We start from the raw sequence: 21,093 nt of genomic DNA, 5'->3' as shown, positions 1-21,093 counted from the left end.
AGGCGCACGATTGGCCCAGCGTCGTCCAGGTTTTGCCAGGGTAGGCCGTCATTGTAAATGTTCTTAACCGACTTGCCTAGTTAAATAAATGATACATAAAAATATATATATATATAGTATAGACTACAGTACATTATATATAGACTACAGTACATGATATATAGACTACGGTACATTATATATAGACTACAGTACATTATATATAGACTACAGTACATTATATATAGACTACAGTACATTATATATAGACTACAGTACATGATACATAGACTACAGTACATGATATATAGACTACAGTACATGATATATAGACTACAGTACATGATACTTAGACTACAGTACATGATACATAGACTACAGTACATGATATATAGACTACAGTACATGATATATAGACTACAGTACATGATATATAGACTACAGTACATGATATATAGACTACAGTAAATGATACATAGACTACAGTACATGATATATAGACTACAGTACATGATATATAGACTACAGTACATGATACATAGACTACAGTACATGATATATAGACTACAGTACATGATACATAGACTACAGTACATGATATATAGACTACAGTACATGATATATAGACTACAGTACATGGTATATAGACTACAGTACATGATACATAGACTACAGTACATGATACTTAGACTACAGTACATGGTATATTGACTACAGTACATGATACATCGACTACAGTACATGATACTTAGACTACAGTACATGATACTTAGACTACAGTACATGGTATATTGACTACAGTACATGATACATCGACTACAGTACATGATACTTAGACTACAGTACATGATACATAGACTACAGTACATGATACATAGACTACAGTACATGGTATATAGACTACAGTACATGGTATATAGACTACAGTACATGATACATAGACTACAGTACATGATACTTAGACTACAGTATATGGTATATAGACTACAGTACATGATACTTAGACTACAGTACTTGGTATATAGACTACAGTACATGATACATAGACTACAGTACATGATACATAGACTACAGTACATGGTATATAGACTACAGTAAATTATATATAGACTACAGTACATGATACGTAGACTACAGTACATGATATATAGACTACAGTACATGATATATAGACTACAGTACATGTTATATAGACGACAGTACATGATACATAGACTACAGTACATGGTATATAGACTACAGTACATGATACATAGACTACAGTACATGATACTTAGACTACAGTACATGATACTTAGACTACAGTACATGGTATATAGACTACGGTACATGAAACATAGACTACAGTACATGATACTTAGACTGCAGTACATGATACATAGACAACAGTACATGATACATAGACTACAGTACATGGTATATAGACTACAGTACATGATACATAGACTACAGTACATGGTATATAGACTGCAGTACATGATACATAGACTACAGTACATGGTATATAGACTACAGTACATGATACATAGACTACAGTACATGATATATAGACTACAGTACATGATATATAGACTACAGTACATGATACTTAGACTACAGTACATGATACATAGACTACAGTACATGATATATAGACTACAGTACATGATATATAGACTACAGTACATGATATATAGACTACAGTACATGATATATAGACTACAGTAAATGATACATAGACTACAGTACATGATATATAGACTACAGTACATGATATATAGACTACAGTACATGATACATAGACTACAGTACATGATATATAGACTACAGTACATGATACATAGACTACAGTACATGATATATAGACTACAGTACATGATATATAGACTACAGTACATGGTATATAGACTACAGTACATGATACATAGACTACAGTACATGATACTTAGACTACAGTACATGGTATATTGACTACAGTACATGATACATCGACTACAGTACATGATACTTAGACTACAGTACATGATACATAGACTACAGTACATGATACATAGACTACAGTACATGGTATATAGACTACAGTACATGGTATATAGACTACAGTACATGATACATAGACTACAGTACATGATACTTAGACTACAGTATATGGTATATAGACTACAGTACATGATACTTAGACTACAGTACTTGGTATATAGACTACAGTACATGATACATAGACTACAGTACATGATACATAGACTACAGTACATGGTATATAGACTACAGTAAATTATATATAGACTACAGTACATGATACGTAGACTACAGTACATGATATATAGACTACAGTACATGATATATAGACTACAGTACATGTTATATAGACGACAGTACATGATACATAGACTACAGTACATGGTATATAGACTACAGTACATGATACATAGACTACAGTACATGATACTTAGACTACAGTACATGATACTTAGACTACAGTACATGGTATATAGACTACGGTACATGAAACATAGACTACAGTACATGATACTTAGACTGCAGTACATGATACATAGACAACAGTACATGATACATAGACTACAGTACATGGTATATAGACTACAGTACATGATACATAGACTACAGTACATGGTATATAGACTACAGTACATGGTTTATAGACTACAGTACATGATACATATACTACAGTACATGATACATAGACTACAGTACATGGTATATAGACTACAGTACATGGTATATAGACTACAGTACATGGTATATAGACTACAGTACATGATACATAGACTACAGTACATGATACTTAGACTACAGTACATGATACATAGACTACAGTACATGATACTTAGACTACAGTACATGATACATAGACTACAGTACATGATACTTAGACTACAGTACATGATACATAGACTACCGTTCAAAAGTTTGGGGTCACTTTGAAATGTCCTTGTTTTTGAAAGTAAAGCAAATGTTTTGAAAATAAATTGTCCATTAAAGATGTTCTCTACAGTAGAGAGTGAAGGAGATAGAGACTGTAGTGAAGTACCTGGCTAGATGTTCTCTACATTAAAATAACATAAAATTGATCAAAAATACAGTGTAGACATTGTTAATGTTGTAAATGACTATTGTAGCTCCTTGTTCACGGTAAACACAAAGCATATTAGGATATGTTGGTTGTGGCAGCAGGGTAGCCTAGTGGTTAGAGTGTTGGACAGTACATGCAACGGAAGGTTGCAAGTTCAAACCCCTGAGCTGACAAGGAACAAATCTGTCGTTCTGCCCCTGAAAAGGCAGTTAACCCACTGTTCCTAGGCCATCATTGAAAAAAAGAACTTGTTCTTAAAAAACTTGCCTAGTTAAATAAAGTTAAAATGTGTTGTAGAGTTAACTAGATGCTTGTAAACGTGTTGTAAATGATGTGTGTTGTAAATGATGTTCAAGCAGTCTTGAAGGCTGTGTAGCTAGCTAGTGTAGCTCCTGGGAATGAATCCCCGCAGATGGATATACGACACTTTAAACATCTGTCTCTTTATGTCAAACAGACACTCGTGGAAATAAGATATAGTGATAATTCCATCACGATGTCACCCTTGAATAGAGATTGTAAATGTGAGAAGAGATATATTTTGTTGTACCATTTTTGACATATGCAGAGGGACGCAATTCTGTTTCTCACAAAAATGTAGACATTCTATTCTCATTCAGTTCTATTGATACTCAATATCAACAATATCAACAATATCAACTCAGAAATGCGTTTCAATTTCAAACAATGACTTGGAATATGTTGATAACAGGACTCAGAGTATGGGGGGATAAAAGATAAATCAATGTTCATCGGGTATATCAGGTCGGCTATTGTTTGCTAGCTTGTGGTCGAGGCAGCTCAGTTACCGTTGGAGCAGGGCACTGTGAAGTGCCCTTGCAGATAAGCATTGTGAAGTGTGAACACTGCACTGGAGCACCCACTGAAAGAGTGAAGTACCTGGCTAGATGTTCTCTACAGTAGAGAGTGAAGGAGATAGAGACTGTAGTGAAGTACCTGGCTAGATGTTCTCTACAGTAGAGAGTGAAGGAGATAGAGACTGTAGTGAAGTACCTGGCTAGATGTTCTCTACAGTAGAGAGTGAAGGAGATAGAGACTGTAGTGAAGTACCTGGCTAGATGTTCTCTACAGTAGAGAGTGACGGAGATAGAGACTGTAGTGAAGTACCTGGCTAGATGTTCTCTACAGTAGAGAGTGAAGTACCTGGCTAGATGTTCTCTACAGTAGAGAGTGAAGTACCTGGCTAGATGCTCTCTACAGTAGAGAGTGAAGGAGATAGAGACTCTGTAGTGAAGTACCTGGCTAGATGCTCTCTACAGCAGAGAGTGAAAGAGATAGAGACTCTGTAGTGAAGTACCTGGCTAGATGTTCTCTACTGTGGAGAGTGAGCAGCTCTCTACATCAGAGGTTTAACATGTTTATCCTATATGCATAGTCACTTTAACTATACATCCATGTACATACTACCTCAATCAGCCTGACTAACCGGTGTCTGTATATAGCCTCTCTACTTTTATAGCCTCTCTACTGTATACAGCCTGTCTTTTTACTGTTGTTTTATTTCTTTACTTACCTATTGTTCACCTAATACCTTTTTTGCACTATTGGTTAGAGCCTGTAAGTAAGCATTTCACTGTAAGGTCCACCACCTGTTGTATTCAGCATTTCACCTGTTGTATTCGGTGCACGTGACAAATAAACTTTGATTTGATGTGTCACCGACAGCATACTCAAACTTTCCAAGCATCTAGTGCTGTTTCTCTCTCTCTCTCTCTCTCACACACTCTCTCTGTGTCTCTGTCTCTCTCTCTCTCTCTCTCTCTCTCTCTCTCTCTCTCTCTCTCTCTCTCTCTCTCTCTTCATCTTTCTCACGCGCTCTCTCTCTCTCTCTCTCTCTCTCTCTCTCTCTCTCTCTCTCTCTCCCTTCATCTTTCTCTTGTGCGCTCTCTCTCTCTCTTCATCTCTCTCCCTCTATCCAAGTAGGTTAAAGTATCTTTCCCCTTCTCCCTGTTAGGTTCCGTGCCTACGTCAAACTATTATTGCAGTGTCACTGGTATAAGAGGAAAGACACAATGCAGAGATACAGTCATAGGAAAGAGAGGGAAGCAACGTAGCCACAGTCACAGACTGAGGAAAGGCACAACGTAGTCACAGACTGAGGAAAGGCACAACGTAGTCACAGACTGAGGAAAGGCACAACGTAGTCACAGACTGAGGAAAGGCACAAGGTAGTCACAGACTGAGGAAAGGCACAAGGTAGTCACAGACGGAGGAAAGGCACAACGTAGCCAAAGTCACAGACGGAGGAAAGGCACAACGTAGCCACAGTCACAGACTGAGGAAAGGCACAACGTAGCCACAGTCACAGACTGAGGAAAGGCACAACGTAGCCACAGTCACAGACTGAGGAAAGGCACAACGTAGCCACAGAGGAAAGACACAACGTAGCCACAGTCACAGACTGAGGAAAGGCACAACGTAGCCACAGTCACAGACAGAGGAAAGGCACAACGTAGCCACAGTCACAGACTGAGGAAAGGCACAACGTAGCCACAGAGGAAAGGCACAACGTAGCCACAGTCACAGACAGAGGAAAGGCACAACGTAGCCACAGAGGAAAGGCACAACGTAGCCACAGTCCCAGATGGAGGAAAGGCACAACGTAGCCACAGTCACAGACAGAGGAAAGGCACAACGTAGCCACAGTCACAGACTGAGGAAAGGCACAACGTAGCCACAGTCACAGACTGAGGAAAGGCACAACATAGCCACAGTCACAGGACTAAACAACAGTCTGACGAACAGTTTGTACAGAGGAGTCAACTGCCATAACAGGATGTCATATAGACAATCACTGCACCTTACTCATATCAGCCAGGACCAGAGATTTTTTTTAGGGGTGGTTCAATCCATTCTCTATGCTACTGGTTCTAAACTTACTGTGTTTTAACCTTCAATATCTTCCATTGTAAATGGATATTCCTCGAAAATCAACATAGTAAATGTCTCAATGTAGACATTGAGCTTCTCACTGAATCTCAGTCACACAAATTAGAATATATTCGGCTGTTTACACGTTTATAAACAGAGCAAAATAAGTTGTAAAATAATTTTGGTAGGCTATTGATTGATCTAGAATAGATGTATAGCATAATCTCATAAATCATGTGCTTTACAGATCTTACCTGCCAATAATATCCTCATAGCCTGCCTCACAAAATTGAAAGAGCCGTTTCAAAAATCAATGTTAATGTCAGAAAGTAAACTTTTCCGCAACTTACCAGACTCTTTATATCTTGAAAGAGATTTCTGAAGATGAGTTATTCCAGTCCAAATTTAACGTAGACGGGCTGCTGATACAGTGACAGGGTGAAACGATCTGCCGCAGGGTTTGAGAAAGAGAAGCGACGTGAGATGACTCCACATTGTCGCGTTCCACACGTTATAAACAAACTCCGCATGTTGGGCTGGGATCGTGAAGGCCACTCCTCCGGTAGGTAGTCCCTCTCTCCATCATCCTCGGCTGCGCTTCCCAGCTCCCTCCCGCTCTGTCGCCAATCAAATATCTGCTCATTACACTCATGACGCACATCGAGTGGGAACAATATTATGTGTTTGTGCAGGTGTATCTAGCACATTATGATAAAGTATTGGTTGGGTACTATAATAACGGGCCTAGACAAGTAATTCATTTTCTCCACATTAAATTAAATCAAATCAAAGTGTATTTGTCACGTGCGCAGAATACAACAGGTGTTGACTACAGTGAAATGCTGAATACAACAGGTCTACTAGACCTTACAGTGAAATGCTGAATACAACAGGTCTACTAGACCTTACAGTGAAATGCTAAATACAACAGGTCTACTAGACCTTACAGTGAAATGCTGAATACAACAGGTCTACTAGACCTTACAGTGAAATGCTGAATACAACAGGTCTACTAGACCTTACAGTGAAATGCTAAATACAACAGGTCTACTAGACCTTACAGTGAAATGCTGAATACAACAGGTCTACTAGACCTTACAGTGAAATGCTGAATACAACAGGTCTACTAGACCTTACAGTGAAATGCTGAATACAACAGGTCTACTAGACCTTACAGTGAAATGTTGAATACAACAGGTCTACTAGACCTTACAGTGAAATGCTGAATACAACAGGTCTACTAGACCTTACAGTGAAATGCTGAATACAACAGGTCTACTAGACCTTACAGTGAAATGCTGAATACAACAGGTCTACTAGACCTTACAGTGAAATGCTGAATACAACAGGTCTACTAGACCTTACAGTGAAATGCTGAATACAACAGGTCTACTAGACCTTACAGTATATAGCCTCCCTACTGTATATAGCCTCTCTACTGTATATAGCCTCGCTACTGTATATAGCCTCTCTACTGTATATAGCCTCTCTACTGTATATAGGCTCGCTACTGTATATAGCCTCTCTACTGTATATAGCCTCTCTACTGTATATAGCCTCTCTACTGTATATAGCCTCGCTACTGTATATAGCCTCCCTACTGTATATAGCCTACCTACTGTATATAGCCTCTCTACTGTATATAGCCTATCTACTGTATATAGCCTCTCTACTGTATATAGCCTCTCTACTGTATATAGCCTCGCTACTGTATATAGCCTCTCTACTGTATATAGCCTCGCTACTGTATATAGCCTCTGTACTGTATATAGCCTCCCTACTGTATATAGCCTCTCTACTGTATATAGCCTCGCTACTGTATATAGCCTCTGTACTGTATATAGCCTCGCTCCTGTATATAGCCTCCCTACTGTATGTAGCCTCACTACTGTATATAGCCTCGCTACTGTATATAGCCTCGCTACTGTATATAGCTTCGCTACTGTATATAGCCTCTCTACTGTATATAGCCTCCCTACTGTATATAGCCTCTACTGTATATAGCCTCACTACTGTATATAGCCTCACTACTGTATATAGCCTCTCTACTGTATATAGCCTCACTACTGTATATAGCCTTACTACTGTATATAGCCTCTCTACTGTATATAGCCTCGCTACTGTATATAGCCTCTACTGTATATAGCCTCTACTGTATATAGCCTCTACTGTATATAGCCTCACTACTGTATATAGCCTCTACTGTATATAGCCTCTACTGTATATAGCCTCTACTGTATATAGCCTCACTACTGTATATAGCCTCTACTGTATATAGCCTCTACTGTATATAACCTCTCAACTGTATATAGCCTCTCTACTGTATATAGCCTCTCTACTGTATATAGCCTCTCTACTGTATATAGCCTCACTACTGTGTATAGGCTCTCTACTGTATATAGCCTCACTACTGTGTATAGGCTCTCTACTGTATATAGCCTCTCTACTGTATATAGCCTCTCTACTGTATATAGCCTCTCTACTGTATATAGCCTCACTACTGTGTATAGGCTCTCTACTGTATATAGCCTCACTACTGTGTATAGGCTCTCTACTGTATATAGCCTCTCTACTGTATATAGCCTCTCTACTGTATATAGCCTCTCTACTGTATATAGCCTCACTACTGTATATAGCCTCTCTACTGTATATAGCCTTACTACTGTATATAGCCTCTCTACTGTATATAGCCTCTCGACTGTATATAGCCTCACTACTGTAAATAGCCTCGCTACTGTATATAGCCTCTCTACTGTATATAGCCTCTCTACTGTATATAGCCTCTCGACTGTATATAGCCTCACTACTGTAAATAGCCTCGCTACTCCTATCTTTTTATTTCTTTACTAACCTATTGTTGACCTAATAACTTTTTTTTGCATGATCCCACCCTACCAATTCCAAATGATCAAAGATAGAGATATACAAAATCAAAGACATTTATAAAAATACAGGTTATATACTTCTTTTTTTTCCTTGTAAATTCAACATGTATATTGTGACTGAGGAGGACGTAGTAGAATACTCAGATTCATATAAAACCAATTCATTGATTACACTTAGAAACACACACTAACTCCACACCGGCAACTAGTCTCCTTCTCCTTCTAGTTCAGTGGATGATCCAAAACCATAGAAACAGATTGACTAGATTATATCCATTATATCCGAATTATTCTCTTTGTACGATTGCAAACTGGAGAGGCCTCAGTTTACACAGACGAACACGTACAAAATTACAAATGCAAACATTCCGTTATCCAGTTTCATAGACTTTGGGATATCATTGCTATAGTATAGCATATATTTTCAATTCACCTGTGTGATTAATATACTTTCAATTCAACTTGTTTGCTTAAACACAGGCGGAGGGATATTTAGGAGTAGAAAACGTTATTATCAAGACCGTAAACAAAGTAGTCTTCGTTTTTTTCCATTGTAATTCTAGAAGACCGGAGTGACGGGAACCCATTCAATGGGTTGACGCTGTGAAGGAATAGAAACATTTGAGTGGATATAACAACGCATTACGAAGTCCATATAGAAGTCAAACCTCAATGCAGAAAGGCTCTGTTATGAGAGGGCTCCCCTCTAGTGGCCGTTAAAGGCAATTGTATTTTTAAGGAAGGGAGAATGGAAGGATACAGATTAATAGTATTGACCAGCGGAGGCTGGTGGGAGGAGCTATAGGAGGACAGGCTCATTGTAACGGCAGGAATGGAATGAATGGAACGGGTATGAAACACATCAAACATATGGAAACAACATGTTAGATTCTGTTCCATCTATTCCAGTCCAGCCATTACAATGATCCCGTCCTCCTATAGCTCCTACCACCAGCCTCCACTGGTATTGACACAAGATGATAGTGTTCAGGTGGGGCATCGCAGGGGCGAGGAATCCGTTCAGTAGTGTAAGAACATGACCCTGGGCTAAGATACTCTTTACGCTATCATCCTGAGCTAAAGTGGATTAGTAAGCAGTCTAGCTCCGTAAAGCTTGGCTTGGCACGGCTCTGTTCGGGCTCAGTAGTGTGGAAATCTCTAGAGAAGACCTAGATACCTAGACAGACCTGCTGCAAGATGCAACTAACAGAGGAGGAAGGATGCAGTTCAGGAGTATTGGGACAGGTCACTAGCAGGACTGAGAGAAGGCTCACCTGTTGTAGGATGAGTATTGGGACAGGTCACTAGCAGGACTGAGAGAAGGCTCACCTGTTGTAGGATGAGTATTGGGACAGGTCACTAGCAGGACTGAGAGAAGGCTCACCTGTTGTAGGATGAGTATTAGGACAGGTCACTAGCAGGACAGAGAGAAGGCTCACCTGTTATAGGATGAGTATTGGGACAGGTCACTAGCAGGACTGAGAGAAGGCTCACCTGTTGAGGATGTGTATTGGGACAGGTCACTAGCAGGACTGAGAGAAGGCTCACCTGTTGTAAGATGTGACAGGCAACTTGCTGTGGTGAGAACCTGCTGTGGTGAGAACCTGCTGTGGTGAGAACCTGCTGTGGTGTTCCTGAGACACATTCCTGGAGGCATCACAGATCTCCTGGTCAGGGAAACCCACAATGTGGTACACCTGAGGGAGAGGTCATCTGGACTAGAGGGAGAGGTCATCTGGACTAGAGGGAGAGGTCATCTGGAACTAGAGTTCTATTAACATCCCAATACAATATATGGCATCCTCATCGTTATGATCAGAGGCGATAGATTTGTAGTCTGGTCTGGTCTCAGATATGATGTACTTGAACCAACTCTTCTGACTCCCCTAACAACCTCAGGAGTTTTCTTAAGAACACACAGATCTATGAACCAGGCAAAAATAAAATAGATTTTTACCTGAATATTTTCATCTACAAAGAACGCATACACGGACACCTTCTCAAACGTCTCCAAGGGGAACTCAGGACAGTCAGTCCGGTACAAACTCAAACACGTGTTTTTTCCTATGCGGATAAGAGGAGACACAGGATGCTACTGTTGACAGTATTACCAGCTACAACAACACACTGCAGTTTACTGGACAATAGCCTTTACTTCCAAGTCCTGTTTATTCAGCTGGTCTTGTGACTTATTTTGTACACAGTTGGATTAAACACATGGTGTAACAACCTAGATCACAAAAGGAGTGCCTCGAGCCACAACGTACTAGTACCACGTGACAGTCAGCTGGATTTAGTGAATCAAATTTCTATAGACTGGTCAGAACAGTAGAGTCGAGCAGAGCAGAGCAGAGCAGAGGTGAGGAGAGGAGAGTCCATGTCCATGGTAGGTGGGGCAGGTCTTGTTGCCATGTCCATGGTAGGTGGGGCAGGTCTTGTTGCCATGTCCATGGTAGTTGGGGCAGGTCTGGTTACCATGTCCATGGTAGGTGGGGCAGGTCTGGTTTCCATGTCCATGGTAGGTGGGGCAGGTCTTGTTGCCTTGTCCAATGTAGACACCATTCTGTATAGATCTGGCCCTTCTTTGGGCACTGTGTTAGCAAACCTCCAAATGAGCTTCAATGCCATACCACACTCCTTCCGTGGCCTCCAACTGCTCTTAAACACTAGTAAAACTAACTTCATGCTCTTCAACCGATCGCTGCCCTCACCCGCCTGCCCGACTAGCATCACTACTCTGGACGGTTCTGACTTTGAATATGTGAGCAACTACAAATACCTAGGTGTCTGGTTAGACTGTAAACTCTCCTTCCAGACTCACATTAAGCATCTCCAATCCAAAATTAAATCTAGAATCGGCTTCCTATTTCGCAACAAAGCCTCCTTTACTCACGCTGCCAACATACCCTCAAAAAACTGACTATCCTACCGATCCTCGCCTTTGACGATGTCATTTACAAAATAGCCTACAAAACTCTACTCAGTAAACTGGATGCACGTACAGTCAACCCGTCCTTTTGGCTCATTGCACCCTGTCACACAGTCCTGTGTGTGTGTGTGTGTGTGTGTGTGTGTGTGTGTGTGTGTGTGTGTGTGTGTGTGTGTGTGTGTGTGTGTGTGTGTGTGTGTGTGTGTGTGTGTGTGTGTGTGTGTGTGTGTGTGTGTGTGTGTGTGTGTGTGTGTGTGTGTGTGTGTGTGTGTGTGTGTGTGTGTGAGTGTGTGTGAGAGAGAGAGAGAGAGAGAGAGAGATATCGTAGAACACAGGGCACCAGATATAGCAAGAACTCAGGGCAACAGATATAGCAGAACTCATATTGATGTTTGTGTAGGCAATTCTCGGTTCTAGAACCAGGCAACAAAGACAAACACTGTATGGAAAACAACAGTCCTGTTTTGGGCTTATTGATCAAATAGTCTCATAATTGGAAATGTTCTCTCTCAATGAGACAAACAAGAGTACAGTCGTGGCCAAAAGTTTTGAGAATGACACAAATATAAATTTTCACAAAGTCTGCTGCCTCAGTTTGTATGATGGCAATTTGCATATACTCCAGAATGTTATGAAGAGTGATCAGATAAATTGCAATTAATTGCAAAGTCCCTCTTTGCCATGCAAATTAACTGAATCCAATGAAAAACATTTCCACTACATTTCAGCCCTGCCACAAAAGGAACAGCTGACATCATGTCAGTGATTCTCTCGTTAACACAGGTGTGAGTGTTGATGAGGACAAGGCTGGAGATCACTCCACTCTGTCATGCTGATTGAGTTCGGATAACAGTCTGGAAGCTTCGACAGGAAGGTGGTGCTTGGAATCATTGTTCTTCCTCTGTAACCATGGTTACCTGCAAGGAAATACGTGCCGTCATCATTGCTTTGCACAAAAAGGGCTTCACAGGCAAGGATATTGCTGCCAGTAAGATTGCACATAAATAAACCATTTATCGGATCATCAAGAACTTCAAGGAGATCGGTTCAATTGTTGTGAAGAAGGCTTCAGGGCACCCAAGAAAGTCCAGCAAGCACCAGGACCCTCTCCTAAAGTTGATTCAGCTGCGTGATCGGGGAGCCACCATTACAGAGCTTGCTCGGGAATGGCAGCAGGCAGGTGTAAGTGCATCTGCACACACAGTGAGGCGAAGACCTTTGGAGGATGGCCTGGTGTCAAGACGGGCAGCACTTCTCTCCAGGAAACACATCAGGGACAGACTGATATTCTGCAAAAGGTACAGGGATTGGACTGCTGAGGACTGGGGTAAAGTAATTTTCTCTGACGAATCCCCTTTCCGATTGTTTGGGGGAATCTGGAAAAAAGCTTGTCAGGAGAAGGCAAGGTGAGCGCTACCATCAGTCCTGTGTCATGCCAACAGTAAAGCATCCTGAGACCATTCATGTGTGGGGTTGCTTCTCAGCCAAGGGAGTGGGCTCACTCACAATTTTGCCTAAGAACACAGCCATGAATATAGAATGGCACCAACACATCCTCTGAGAACAACTTCTCTCAACCATCCAGGAACAGTTTGGTGACGAACAATGCCTTTTCCAGCATGATGGAGCACCTTGCCATAAGGCTAAAGTGATAACTAAGTGGCTCTGGGAACAAAACATCAATATTTTGGGTCCATGGCCAGGAAACTCCTCCTCAAGAGGCGGGCGGACAAACAAAAACCCACAAACTCTGACAATCTCCAAGCATTGATTATGCAAGAATGGGCTGCCATCAGTCAGGATGTGGCCCAGAAGTTAATTGACAGCATGCCAGGGTGGATTGCAGAGGTCTTGAAAAAGAAGGGTCAACACTGCAAATATTGACTCTTTGCATCAACTTCATGTAATTGTCAAAAAAATCCTTTGACACTTTTGAAATACTTGTAATTATACTTCAGTATTCCATAGTAACATCTGACAAATATCTAAAGACACTGAGGCAGCAGACTTTGTGAAAATTAATATTTGTGTCATTCTCAAAACTTGTGGCCACGACTCTATAACCACAGAAATATAATTGCATAATAGAGACAAAAGAATACCAAATGCTCTGTTGAAAACTGTAGTTTTGTAACTGATCAAATAGAGTTATCATTGAGAACTCAATTAGGCAAACAACATAACATTACAAGTTGTTAGGCTTGAGTCATGGAAATGGGTTCAGTGGGGAGTAGAGGACTGGACAGCGTTCCTTCTCTCCCACAGGAAAAACAGACATTCCCTCGGGAGGGAGAGGACCGGAAGCTATATTGTCATCCACCAACACTCCTCTTCTCATGACCCAGGATCTCTGGATCTTGTTGGATTTGGAAGGTCTAGGCTCGGGAATGTGACCCTTCAGTGCAAATAGGCGAGTTTTAAACAAAACAAGAACTGGGAGGTGGGAGAGTTGAGCTGAGTAACGGCCCCATTTATATATTATTAACCAATAAATCTTAGATAATAATCCCATTATTAGTAACTCTTGTGGTATTTTTACATACGTTCATCGTATTACCATTAACTTGCTGCTTAAACACTGTTAGTGGAAACTAGTTAGACCTCACATTGACCCAGGAGTTACACAGACTCAGTTAATATGGAGGAGCTCCTAGATCCAGTTGGTTGGACACGTGCTGCTAACTCTGTTGGAAAACACACACGTACTGTATGTACAGGACACAAAGAGTGTGTAATACTTAGTATATGACACAATAAGGTGTGTAGTTATTAGTACAGGACACAAAGAGTGTGTAATACTTAGTATATGACACAATACAGTGTGTAGTTATTAGTACAGGACAGAACATAACAGTGTGTAGTTATTAGTACAGGACATAATACAGTGTGTAGTTATTAGTACAGGACATAATACAGTGTGTAGTTATTAGTACAGGACAGAACATAATACAGTGTGTAGTTATTAGTACATGACACAATACAGTGTGTAGTTATTAGTACAGGACATAATACAGTGTGTAGTTATTAGTACAGGACACAATACAGTGTGTAGTTATTAGTACAGGACATAATACAGTGTGTAGTTATTAGTACAGGACAGAACATAACAGTGTGTAGTTATTAGTACAGGACAGAACATAATACAGTGTGTAGTTATTAGTACAGGACAGAACATAACAGTGTGTAGTTATTAGTACAGGACAGAACATAACAGTGTGTAGTTATTAGTACAGGACAGAACATAACAGTGTGTAGTTATTAGTACAGGACAGAACATAACAGTGTGTAGTTATTAGTACAGGACAGAACATAATACAGTGTGTAGTTATTAGTACAGGACAGAACATAACAGTGTGTAGTTATTAGTACAGGACAGAACATAATACAGTGTGTAGTTATTAGTACATGACATAATACAGTGTGTAGTTATTAGTACAGGACACAATACAGTGTGTAGTTATTAGTACATGACATAATACAGTGTGTAGTTATTAGTACAGGACACAATACAGTGTGTAGTTATTAGTACAGGACAGAACATAACAGTGTGTAGTTATTAGTACAGGACAGAACATAATACAGTGTGTAGTTATTAGTACATGACATAATACAGTGTGTAGTTATTAGTACAGGACACAATACAGTGTGTAGTTATTAGTACAGGACATAATACAGTGTGTAGTTATTAGTACAGGACACAATACAGTGTGTAGTTATTAGTACAGGACAGAACATAACAGTGTGTAGTTATTAGTACAGAACATAACAGTGTGTAGTTATTAGTACAGAACATAATACAGTGTGTAGTTATTAGTACAGGACATAATACAGTGTGTAGTTATTAGTACAGAACATAATACAGTGTGTAGTTATTAGTACAGAACATAATACAGTGTGTAGTTATTAGTACAGAACATAATACAGTGTGTAGTTATTAGTACAGGACATAATACAGTGTGTAGTACTAGTGCCTTTGTTATACATTTGAACATCATCATGCACAGTGTTTTGATTCCCATGTGTAAGAATGAAAGGAAAACGTAGCAATAGAATTCCCATTCCATTCTGTTGACCATGTACACTACACAGCACCACCTACTTTCTTTACCCCCTTTTTCTCTCCAATTTCGTGGTATTCAATTGTTAGTAGTTATTGTCTTGTCTCAAGGTCAAGAGTCATGCGTCCTCCGGAACACAACCCCATCAAGCCGCACTGCTTCTTAAACACAGTGCGTATCCAACCCGGAAGCCAGCAGCACCAATGTGTCGGAGGAAACACAACATGCACTGTGCCCTGCCCGCCACAGGAGTCGCTGGTGTGCAATGAGACAAGGATATCCCATACCAGCCAAACCCTCCCTAACCCGGACGGCGCTAGGCCAATTGTGCGTCGCCCCATGGACCTCCCGGTCGCGGCCGGCTGCGACAGAGCCTGGGCTCAAACCCAGAGTCTCTGGTGGCACAGCTAGCACTGCAATGCAGTGCCTTAGACCACTGCACCACCCGGGAGGCCAGCACCACCTACTTTTAACCAGAGCCTATACAGCTCTGTTCAAACGTAGTGCACTGTTATAAGATCTGGATTTAAGATAATATATATATAGTGTAATATGCCAGTTAGCAGAGGCCTTTATCCTACTCAATTTACAGGAAGGACAAAAGCATTTTTCAGCATGTGTGTGTGATCTCTGAAGGAATTAAACCCATAACCTTGGTGTTGCTAGATCGCATGCTTTAGCCCTAGATCAACACACTGTGATAACGGATGGCAGCGGGAGACGGCTGGGAAGTAAAGCTTGATTAGCATTCATACAATGTGCCTAAGAATACATCACTGAGACAGAGAGTACTACTGTCGGGTGGGGCTTGCATCGAGTTAAGTGAAAGATAATCCAATAGAATAGAGATGGATGAGTGGTCTGAAAAGCAGAACCCATTCTGCAGCACAAAACCAAGAGGATGTACAATGCCTTCAGAAAGTATTCAAACCCCTTGACTCTTTCCCCATTTTTGTTGTGTTACAGTCTTCATCTAACAGGGTTTACATTGAGATGTTGTGTCACAGGCCTACAACACAATACCCCATAATGTCAAAGTAGAAACATTTTACATTTCTTTTTATTTTCAATAAAAAAATGAAAAGCTGAAATGTCAACCCCTTTGTTATGGCAATCCTAAATAAATTCAGGAGTAACAATGTGCTTAACAAGTCACATGATAAGTTGCATGGATTCACTCTGTGTGAAATAGTGTTTAACATGATTGTTGAATGACTACCTCATCTCTGTACCCCAACACATACGTACAATTATCTGTAAGGTCCGTCAGTCGAGCAGTGAATTTCAAACACAGATTTAACCACAAAGATCAGGGAGGTTTTCTAATGCCTCACAAAGAAGGGCGCCTGTTGGCAAGCAGACATTGAACATCCCTTTGAGCATGTTGAAGTTATTAATTACACTTTGGACGGTGTATCAATACACCCAGTCACTACAAAGATACAGACATCCTTTCTAACTCAGTTGCCTGGGAGGAAGGAAACCGCTCAGGGATTTCACCATGAGGTCAACGGTGACTTTAAAACAGTTACAGAGTTCAATGACTGATAGGAGAAAATTGAGGATAGATCAATTGCAGTAACAACATTGCAGTAACTCCACAATGCTAACCTAATTGACAGAGTGAACAGAAGGAAGCCTATAAAGAATAAAATTATTCAAAAACGTGCATCCTGTTTGCAACAAACAAGTTATAAGCATGGTTGGTTCCTGTATGTGACTAACTGATACCAACCACACCAGGCTCCTTACCTTGAAGCTGAGATATTGTGTCACTCGTTGTAGTTCCCATTTGTTCTGCCAAATTGCTTATGAGTGATTGTGTTGTTTCCTCTGTGCAGTCAACCAGTCACTAGCATGAACCCAATCAAGACAAGTTATTACAAAAGTAGCATTATGATAAGCATACGATCAGATACACAAAAATATGTTTTCACTTTGTCATTATGGGGTATTGTGTGTCGATGGTTAAAACGTTTGTGTTTTATTCTTTTTGAATTCAGGCAACAAAATGTGAAATAAGTCAAGGGGTATGAATACTTTGTGAAGGTGTTGTAGGCCTACTGTACAAGGAAAAAGCAGACACATACAGAACTAGTGGCTTCGGCTATTTCAGCCCCACTGGTGCTGACGTGTATAAAATTGAGCACACCGCCATGCAATCTGCAAGACGAACATTGGCAGTAGAATGGCCTCAATGAAGAGCTCAGGGTCTTTCAACATGCCCTGCTAGAGCTGCCCCAGTCAACTGTAAGTGCTGTTATTGTGAAGTGGAAACGTCTAGCAGCAACAATGGCTCAGCTGCAAAGTGGTAACAACACAAGCTCACAGAATGGGAAGTGCTGAAGTGCGTAGCGTGTAAAAAAACATCTGTCCTCGGTTGCAACACTCACTACCGAGTTCCAAACGGCCTCTGGAAGCAACGTCAGCACAAGAACTGTGTTTCCATGGCCGAGCAGCCTCACACAAGCCTAAGATCACCATGCGCAATGCCAACATTGGCTGGAATGGTGTAAAGCTCGCCGCCATTGGACTCTGGAGCAGTGGAAACGAGTTCTCTGGAGTGATGAATCACGCTTCGCCATCTGGCAGTCAAACGGACTAATCTGGGTTTGGCGGATGCCAGGAGAACGCTACCTGCCCCAATGCATAGTGTCAACTGTAAAGTTTGGTGGAGGAGGAATACATTTTTATGGTTCGGGCTAGGCCCCTTAGTTCCAGTGTAGGGAAATCTTAACCCTATAGCAAACAATGACATTCTAGACGATTCTGTGCTCCCAACTTTGTTGCAACAGTTTGGGGAAGGCCCTAAAAATTGTCAAAGTCTCCAGCCACCCTAGTCATAGACTCTCTCTGCTACTGCATGGCAAGCGGTACCGGAGCACCAAGTCTAGGTCCAAGAGGCTTCTAAACAGCTTCTACCCCCCAAGACATAAGACTCCTGAACATCTAATCAAATGGCTACCCAATTTGCATTGTTTTAACGCGTAATATCGTGTAATATGACGTGTATCTTTTTTTGACATGCAAAGACCCAAACGGTGTTCAATGTGCGTCACCCCAATAATTTGGTCTATTTTCACCTCTTAATGTCGCCTACTGTTTTAACTTGGTGGTGCACATGTAGCCTATAATCTGTTTAGAGAAATGTAATCATTGAATACTGTAAGAACTGTCATTGTCTGTGTATATGCCCCCTTAATTTATCATACGGTTCTGACTTGGTGTACAGGGAGAACACTGTAAGAACGGCCCATGTTCTGAATTCTGTCGCTGTACATTTCAAAAGTGCTGAACAAGTAGTTATACTGACTACGTCCGTCGTCGCTCGCTCATTAATGTCGTAATCGAAATTACGGGTTGCCTCTTGTCCGCTTGTAGTCACCTTAATCCATACTCAATTTGTACTCAATTGTCAGTAGAAACCATATTTGTTTAAGCAAGTCTGCTATATCAGCTATGTTTTTTTAAAGGCAGTAAATTATGCTCAATTAACTGTTTCGCTGCCAGGCAAGGCTCCGCTGAAAGCCAGGTGTAGCAGTCGGGGCTGCTGTTGGAACTCTGCTGTTGGGACAGCTTTATGTAGGCCCTAACAGTTTGTGGGCACCATTTGTCACCGTTATTGTGCAATTAATGTATTGTTTAGTGTTGTCTTGTGTAGTGGCTTTGCTGGCATGAATCCCACTTTCTTTCTTTTTGCTCCACCAAGATGTACAAAATCGTCACTGATAATTATGCATTTCTGTGTAGTACAGATCAGGGACCCGTGATGTCATTTCATTACCGTAATCCCTTACCGAGTGTAAATCCACTTCCTGTAGTTAAATAACCAAAAGAGATGTTTTAAACTCAAGGTGTCATGTCATAGCTGAAACCCCATTCTTTCAGCAGATTCATTTCATCTTAATTCAGAGCAGATATTTAACAGAGTTTTTGGAAAAAGTGTTTTCATAAAAACCTGAGGGAGATGTTACCGTAATTCCTTTACCAAAGTTTGCATCTGCACAGTTCTTCCACTAAATTAGTTTTTGTACATTTTTCAGTGGAAAATGGTTCAAAGTAGTCCTTGTGCATAGAGTTGTATGGTTTGTTAAACATTGAAATCAATGTTTTTGTAACGCTCGTCGTTGGAATGAGGTGAGGACCAATGCGCAGCGTGGTAAGTGTCCATATTTTTTCTCAATCAGAGACAACGAACGACACCTGCCTCTGATTGAGAACCATACCAGGCCAAACACAAAACCAACATAGAAAAAAGAACAGACAACCCACCCCAACTCACGCCCTGACCATAGTAAAACAAAGACATAACAAAAGAACTAAGTTCAGAACGTGACACTACCCCCCCCCCCCCCACCCCCAAAGTTGGGGACTCCGGCCGCAAAACCTGAACCTATAGGGGAGGGTCTGGGTGGGCGTCTGTCCGCGGTGTCGGCTCTGGCGTGGGACGTGGACCCCACTTCATCATAGTCTCGGCCACTTAAGTGGCGCCCTGGGAGCGGCAACCCTCGCTGCCGACCTCGGACTGGGGACCCCTGCAGGGGGCCCCGAATGGACAGGAGATTCCGGCAGCACCGGACAGGCGGGAGACTCCGGCAGCGCTGAAATGAAGGGCGATTCCGGCAGCACCTGACAGACGGGAGACTCTGGCAGCTCAGGACAGGCGGGAGACTCTGGCTCTGGGTGATTCTGTAACGCTCGTCGTTGGAATGAGGTGAGGACCAATGCGCAGCATCGTAAGTGTCCATATTGTTTTAATAAGAATACTGAACACTGAACAAAAACATTAAAACGACAAAACGAACAGTCCTGAACGGTGAAGCAAAACACAGAGCAGAAAATAATCACCCACAAAACACAGGTGGAAAAAGGCTACCTAAGTATGATTCTCAATCAGAGACTAACGAACGACACCTGCCTCTGATTGAGAACCATACCATGCCAAACACAAAACCACAACATAGACAACCCAACCAACTCACGCCCTGACCATACTAAAACAAAGACATAGCAAAAGAACTAAGGTCAGAACGTGTTAGGTATACATTTTAAATGGAATAACCTGAGTCAAAGCGTAATATCTTCACAGTGGAATTGTCCATATCTTACTGCAACTTTGTTCTGTCACAAGTGTGCAATAACACTGTAAACGTCAATAAATGAATCATAGGCCTAATGGGAGAATACTAATTGCACAGGGATATTCCACTTAGGCTGCTCCAGTCCCCATCATTACAGATTAAATGGTGACTCACATCCATAGTTAGATGCTGGACC

At 41.2% G+C, this 21,093-nt stretch overlaps 1 protein-coding gene across 1 annotated transcript in view; it reads right to left on the bottom strand.

Annotated features, from left to right (window-relative positions):
- LOC109881347 (semaphorin-3D) overlaps positions 1–6,474 on the bottom strand; it is a 164,883-nt gene extending 158,409 nt beyond the window's left edge. Inside the window, exon 1 of the mRNA XM_031825737.1 lies at positions 6,295–6,474. The gene's annotated coding sequence lies outside the window, so the exon portion shown is untranslated. The remainder of the gene's footprint in view (positions 1–6,294) is intronic.
- Between the last annotated feature and the right edge of the window lie 14,619 nt (positions 6,475–21,093).

This window comes from Oncorhynchus kisutch, linkage group LG5 (genome assembly GCF_002021735.2).
Source record: "Oncorhynchus kisutch isolate 150728-3 linkage group LG5, Okis_V2, whole genome shotgun sequence".
Taxonomy (NCBI): Eukaryota; Metazoa; Chordata; class Actinopteri; order Salmoniformes; family Salmonidae; genus Oncorhynchus; species Oncorhynchus kisutch.
Note: the sequence above shows the minus strand (reverse complement) of the source record. Positions and strands in the feature narration are given on the sequence as shown.